The 6,896-nt window shown below is 39.5% G+C and overlaps 1 pseudogene across 1 annotated transcript; it reads right to left on the bottom strand.

Moving 5' to 3' along the window:
• Window positions 1-5,438: 5,438 nt before the first annotated feature.
• Window positions 5,439-6,453, bottom strand: LOC309964395 (S-adenosylmethionine decarboxylase proenzyme-like; annotated as a pseudogene). The gene is made up of 2 exons: window positions 6,338-6,453; window positions 5,439-5,977 (listed from the first exon to the last, which is right to left on the bottom strand). The product of its transcript is annotated as an S-adenosylmethionine decarboxylase proenzyme-like (transcript).
• Between the last annotated feature and the right edge of the window lie 443 nt (window positions 6,454-6,896).

Genomic DNA, 6,896 nt, shown 5'->3' with positions numbered 1-6,896 from the left:
AGAAATGTAGGTCAAATATATTCCAATCTGAAAAAAAAGGAAATACAGGTTTTTGTCCTGTTTCTGTCACTCCTGAGTTATATTTGACCTTGGGTATATCACTTAATCTTCCCATTTGTAATGAGGTCTAGATTTTGTATGTTTGTTTATATCAGACTGCCCAGCATCAGGTCCTTTTTTTCTGCTAACAGCACCCTGGGTTTTCTCCAGGAGAATACTTGCCCTTTGTTCTCGGTCCCCACAGTTCGTGTGAGGCTGTTCTAATGCCCTTGCTCTAGATGTGGGCATGTTACTCGAATCTGGCCAATCATTATGTTTCATGCCCTCTGCTTGCAATGATGGGCTCAAGTATGGGACATAGGACAGAGACCTGGACAATGAGATTCGATTTCAGGACTTAATTTGGAAGTATTGAGCAATTAAGCTCTCCGTTTGTTGAAGCTTCTGAGGTATGGGAGGCGAGTGCCCCGGGCTTGCTATAGCTCTGGCAGCCATAGTGAAAGGCCAGGCTAAGAAGGATGCTCACATGAAGGGAGCCAAACCACAAGATAGAGAACTAGTACTAAGGATCCTTTGTGAGCCCTCATCCAGGCTTGCCTGACGCTAATGATCCCTGGGACCCTGTCATTTTATTAATAAGCCAGTAAGTCTCTCCACTCTTTCTTCAACCTTAAGGCAGCCTGACTTGCATTTCTATTATTGCTACCAAGAGTCATGAGTAATATAATGGCTTAATGCTTTGTCTTCCTCTGCAAAATGAGTGTGCTCTTCTAATGGAAATGATTTTTCCTCAAATTAACTATTACATAGAGCACTGATACTTCTCTGGCATGTATGTGAAAGGAGGCAGCAGCAAGGGCGGGAAGTAAAATCCGACCCATTTGATATTCTGCTGATCCCTTTCTTCTGTGTGGAAACCTTTGGGTTAGATGATCCAGACTCCTGCCAATACTTAAAATCATTAAATCTTATATACTTGGGAATACTTGTAGGTCTGAGTGTGCAGGAACCCTGGGGGCAAAGTGGAGAGCAGGGTGAGGGGAAAATGGACTAACAGGTAAAGAAAGCATTGTCAGAGGCCCCAGGCAGACATTTGTCCTCCAAGGGCTGCGAAGTCACTAAACGGCTGGAGGCAACGGCTGCTTGTGAAGCGCTTTACCATCGGGTAGTTGATTTTGCTATCCATCTCTGGCAGGGCTCCAGCCTGTCATGCACAAGCTGAATAATCGACTTTAGAATGCTTATGGGCAGAGGTGTACTTGGCCTGAGAGTAGTAAGAGAATTTAAAAAGCAATATCATTGGTGCCACCAGAAATCCTCCAGATTGGTGAAAAGCCCACTAGGTTGAAGTGGAATACATCATAATTAGTGATCTTTTATTTTATAGAAAATGCTTTATTGAGCCAAGTCTGGGATGAGCTTTGCCATTTGTAAGTCTTTAGAACAGTGCTTATTAACGAAATCTGAAGAAGACTTTGAAAAATGCATATAGGATGTGTGATCAGTTTTGAGGGTTCTACTTTTGCAGCCCATTTCCCTACTGGACCCCACGAAAAGGGCTCCTGCTCTAGACAGATGTGTTAAACCCATGTTTGTTGATTTTTTTTTTCCAAATGTTCATAGCAGCTTTATTCATATTTTCCCAAAATTGGAAACAAAATGTTCATTAACAGGAGAATAGCCAAACAAATTGTGGTACATTCATACAATGGAATACTACTCAGCAATAAAAAGAAATACATGGTTCAACCTCTCAAAACTTTATACTAATGAAAGCATTAAGTGATTCAATTTAGTTTCAGAGCTGCAGAGGAAGGAAATGCTAGTCTGTGATGAAAATATGGATAGTAGTTAAACTACCAACTAAAGTAGTGGTAGTGCTTTGTTGCTTAGGTTGGAGTATAAGGGAACCTTCCTTTGTTCTGATATGGCTGTGGGCTAAAAGTATCCATTTTCAAAATTGTAGTTAAGATTTGTGTATTTCAATTTTTATAAATCTTACCTAATAAGGGGTGTGTACAGCAGACAGATGAATGTACCGAAGCAGAATTGAGGACTGTTGAAGCTAGGGTGTGAAGGTTCAAGGTACTATTTTTTTTTAATATACATCCAATTAAGATGTTTAATTACAAATCTTGACCTATTTTTATGGGCTCCTAGCTCACATATCCAACAGCATATTGGACATCTCTTGACACTGCCAGTGGTTTTCTTCCAATCTTAGTCACATAACAGACCTCTATGACCCCGCCTCAATTTCATCCTAGGTTTCTGGTTTGAGCAACTCAGGAAAATTCTGGACTGCAAGAAGTAGTCTGAAGAGGGTTCAGTTTGTCACTTTGTTCACTTGTCAGTTCTTGTAAAGGATCTTGTAAAGGACTAACAAAGTGGACCCTAAGGAGCAAACGCAAGTGGGAAAAAACTAGAAAAGTCAAACAAACTGATGGTGATCAACAGTGGACATGCTTGCAGTGAACTCAGTTACAGAATCTCTGAAGGTAGGAATGGGTGGGTGGAATCCAAAGGACCAATACTTCTTCCATTATGACAAAAAGAGAAGGGTAGATGGGAATGTAAAGTCTGAAGGTGGGTAGCCAGGAAATGCTGAGTTATCTGGCTAGGACAATAAAAGCCTTTTATCTTTCATAGTGTGATACCACATTTACCATATTTTTCAGATTATGTCCCTGAATCTGATTAACACCAAGTGCCTGCCAAACTCAGTTACCAGTTCATGTAAGAGAATCTGGTGCTGTAGGTATTGCACACATATGTAACAACCTGCTCTTCTACGATCAACCCTTTTTAACTCAGATTTTGGACAATATTCTGATAAGCTTATTCTGAGAAAGATCCAAATACACATTTTTATAAGATTCCAGTTCTTAGCTTATTGTAGATGAAGAACTGAAATTTTGCCAGATGATGAGATATGTACCTTAATGGCACAATGATGAAAAGCTTATAACTCTGTTCTAGTTAATAGAAATAACCATGAGTTAAACTCTGCCCCCACCCCACCATCAAGAGGCTCTTTCATAATAAATGTTGGACTGTTCCACCTTCAGACTTTTCACTCTTCTAGCTCCAAACTCTAGCATTCTTATTCTTACTACTTACACCCTTTCTACTCTTTGATATCCTTGTATATAGCCCAGATGATTTCCTTTGAGCTTCAGCTATGAAGCCACTGACAAAAAAAATGTTTAAATCTGTTCTCCCAGGAGCTTAAAGATCTTATCTTTATGACAACTCCTATAAATCTTAAAAAACATGATCATTAAATATTGATTTACTCAATTAATTACAAAAACTTTAGAGGTCTAGTATTTGGTCATGTATACTATTTAAAAAATACATCAACAGAAAACTTTCTGAATGTCACTAGACAATGAATTAAGCAAACCTTTATTGAAGCTTAAATTGTGGTACAGAAATACATTTCAATTGATTTAAGTCCAACACCATGACGAGAGAAATTATGGCACCAAAATTTTCCCTCCTCTATCATACACACTAGGATTAATTTAGATTACTAGTCAATCTATAGTTTTCATTTTTCTAGGCTTTGTTCCATACAAATTTGTGCAGTTTTTCAACATTAAATAGAAGTCTTAAATCTATTGGGGGGGGGTGGAAATCAGACCTCAAGCCAATAAATGTTGATCAAATCTACTGGGACACTGTTCAAGAGCAAAATCCACTTTGAGCATTGGTCCTCATAATAGCACCAAAACATAAGGTACTGTGCGCTAATTACAGAATCAGACTGATCCATTGATTGAAATTTCTTCAGTGAAGCTTTGAATCAGCAACATGTTTAAAAGTCAAAAGTGTTCCAACCACTTGATTTCAAACCAAGTAGAATTTATGTTTAGAAACACTAAAAAAGAAGTGTTTCATTTATAAATACAGAAGGAACAAAAACATCACTGCATCAATCCAGAAAGAATCAAAACTTGTTTGAGGACAAGAAGAAATACAAAATTGTGTCAGCTTTGCTCATTTATCAGCTGCTGAATTGTCCGTATTAGCAAATACAGCTAAAAGGCTAAAAACTCTTTTAAGCCTGTATTTCTAGGCATTTCCCATTGACCATTTTGGAATTTTGTGTGGTATGTTTTACGGATAGCATTCTGCTTCACTGTGTAGTATGTCTGAATAACGTAAACAGTTCTCATTCATCACTTGATGTTACTCCATGGAGAAAGAAATGCCAGTAAGAGGAACTGTCAGAACACTATCACATGCATCACAAAGTCACAGAACTTTTTAAGTCACAAGATGGCAAAGACATCAGTTCTGCTTTGAACCAAAGTTTATGGCATTTTATTAATAGAAATTAGTGGAAATGGCTACAGAAGTAAAAGTTAAGGTGAATCATCTGAGCTAACTTGACTTGTTGAATCCAATACAACCTTTATCTTAAATCTCCTTGCTAACAAATTTAGTGATAATTCTTTTATACTACTACTTAGCAAGTTAATAAAGGCATGGTACTCATGAGAAGCTAATCTCATTTAATGGGGGGCACAGAATGGCATACAGTTTCCATACAGTTCTCCCAGTATTCCCTAGTATCAATCTACACCTTCTTTGCTAATCAACACCAGCTTATTCCAAAAGAGCTCATGGTAATGAAAAATGCCAAACTCCCTTGACCTTAAAAGAAAATTAAGCCCAGGGTCCATCCCCCATCCCCCCTCTAGGGTATAAGGTTAGTGTAAACCCACAGTGTAACAGTGTATTGCTTTATGGAGGGGGTGTGGTTGGGAGGGAGACACCGTGGTGAGGAACGAATCAGTTAAAGTCATACAAGTATAGGAAGCAGTGAGATAGTAATACATGAAATGGATAACTGCGGTCATTTTCGTAGAGGACTCGACTCATGGAAGAACTTTGATTGGTGCTGCAAAAACATCTGTATGAAGTAGAAATTGGTTTCAATAACATTAGTAGAGAATATGTTCTAGTAAGTGGAGGTAACTGGATGCAAAATCCTGGTAGCAATTGAATAGAACAGTCCCAGATGGCTAGGCGGAGGCCAATACCTAATGAGGACGAAAGCCTTGTCTGTGGGGAATTTTGGATGATACCTGGAGAAACTTTACACTGTGCATAAACCAGATTGAATTGTTTTCGCAAGTGTTGTAAAGTTTCATATAGTGAAAGGTTTTTTCTACATGCACTTCAATTTCACAGCAAGAGTGGCATAGGATACCTAAACACAGAAGAGAACATTCATGCAAGATATCTAACTCCTTGATATAATAATGCATACAATTCAAAATGATTACACTATCATTACATCTAGGGCTTTCTGCACCTACAAGGGGGTGGTTATGGAAAGCATGGCCCTTGGTATCAATATCTAAAAAGCAGCCACCTCCTTCTTCTGTGTGTGTTCTCTTTTTGCTTTTTTTCGTCATTTTTCTTAATCAACTCTGCTGTTGTTGATGCTTCTTAGCAAAACTGGTAAAAACAAAATTGTTATCACTGAATAGAGCACTCTGGCAATCAAGACCTTTAAAACCTTCAGTCTTCTGGGGCGAAGAAAGCACTGTGCGACATTTAGAACTCTGATTTACAAACAAGGTGGTCACAAATTTTCCTGGCTTGAAGACTTCCACAACTTTCCTGATCAGGTCATCATAGGAGGTCTGACTTAAGTTTGTTTCAAAGCTAACATAAGAAAATTCTGGTTCTGGAGTGATGTGGATAGATGTGGATAGTCCAGCAAATTCCATCTGATTTCATTCCATTCATTGAATACCCACAAGGATCGAACAGTGTGGCATCAATGACGGAACCTGGTATCAGATCACAAATTCTACTCTCATGAGTGACATCCTTTGCAGTAACATCATCTTCCATGTAGAACTGGTCCATAACTGCTGGGTCAAGCTCACTCATCAGAATTTCCAGGGTTTGATATGGCTGATTGATTCCTCGACTCTCTGGGAAATCCAAAGTATACAAGTACCAACAATCAGAATTCATGTGTCCCATACAATATGCAGCTCCATTTGGGAAAATTGCATTAAGAAACTCTATTTCTTCCTGGAAATTCCCGTGTGAGTACCCATGGTGAGAAGACTTCATGAAATTCTTACGAAAATAAAAGAAGCTTTGAATTGAGTCAAACCCATTGTAATCCCTAGCAAGTTTCAACAGAGGAACCGGTGCTTTCAGCAAGAGGGTGGTACCACATGTCTTCAAAATGAAATGTCTCTTGGAGGCAAACATGCTACTCTCACTGAGTACATAAGCTTCCTGCTTGTCAGTTTTTGTCACACTTATGACTGAACATTGCACATCCTTCAGAAGTATGTCCCACTTGTATCTTGGGATGGTGCGAAGATCCCCAGATCCTTGGGTTGTGTCAGGTTGCTGCCGGGAGAACCAAACCTCCAGCAGCTTCTTCGTCCCTTCGAAAAAATGTGCAGCTTCCATCACTGTGAGACTAGTGAACAACCAAAAACCACAGAAAATCAAGTAAATTAAATCTCTTCTCCCAGCGCTGCCACCGCTGCTGCGGATTGTTCCAGCTGTGTTACTAAAGTTCAGGTTCCTTTTTTGCTATAATTTTTTTTTTTTTTTGCAGTACGCGGGCCTCTCACTGTTGTGGCCTCTCCCGTTGCAGACCACAGTCTCCGGACGCGCAGGCTCAGCGACCATGGCTCACGGGCCCAGCCGCTCCGCGGCATGTGGGATCTTCCCGGACCGGGGCACGAACCCACGTCCCCTGCATTGGCAGGCAGACTCCCAACCACTGCGCCACCAGGGAAGCCCCTTTGCTATAATTTTATATTAACTATTTTTTTTAAAAAGAAAAGGGTTAGTAAAATTTTCCCAGCTTTTTTTTTTTTGTGAGCGAAAGTTGAACGTGAGTCTGT

Source organism: Leucopleurus acutus (assembly GCF_964270905.1).
Source record: "Leucopleurus acutus genome assembly, chromosome: 7".
Lineage (NCBI taxonomy): Eukaryota > Metazoa > Chordata > Mammalia > Artiodactyla > Delphinidae > Leucopleurus > Leucopleurus acutus.
Note: the sequence above shows the minus strand (reverse complement) of the source record. Positions and strands in the feature narration are given on the sequence as shown.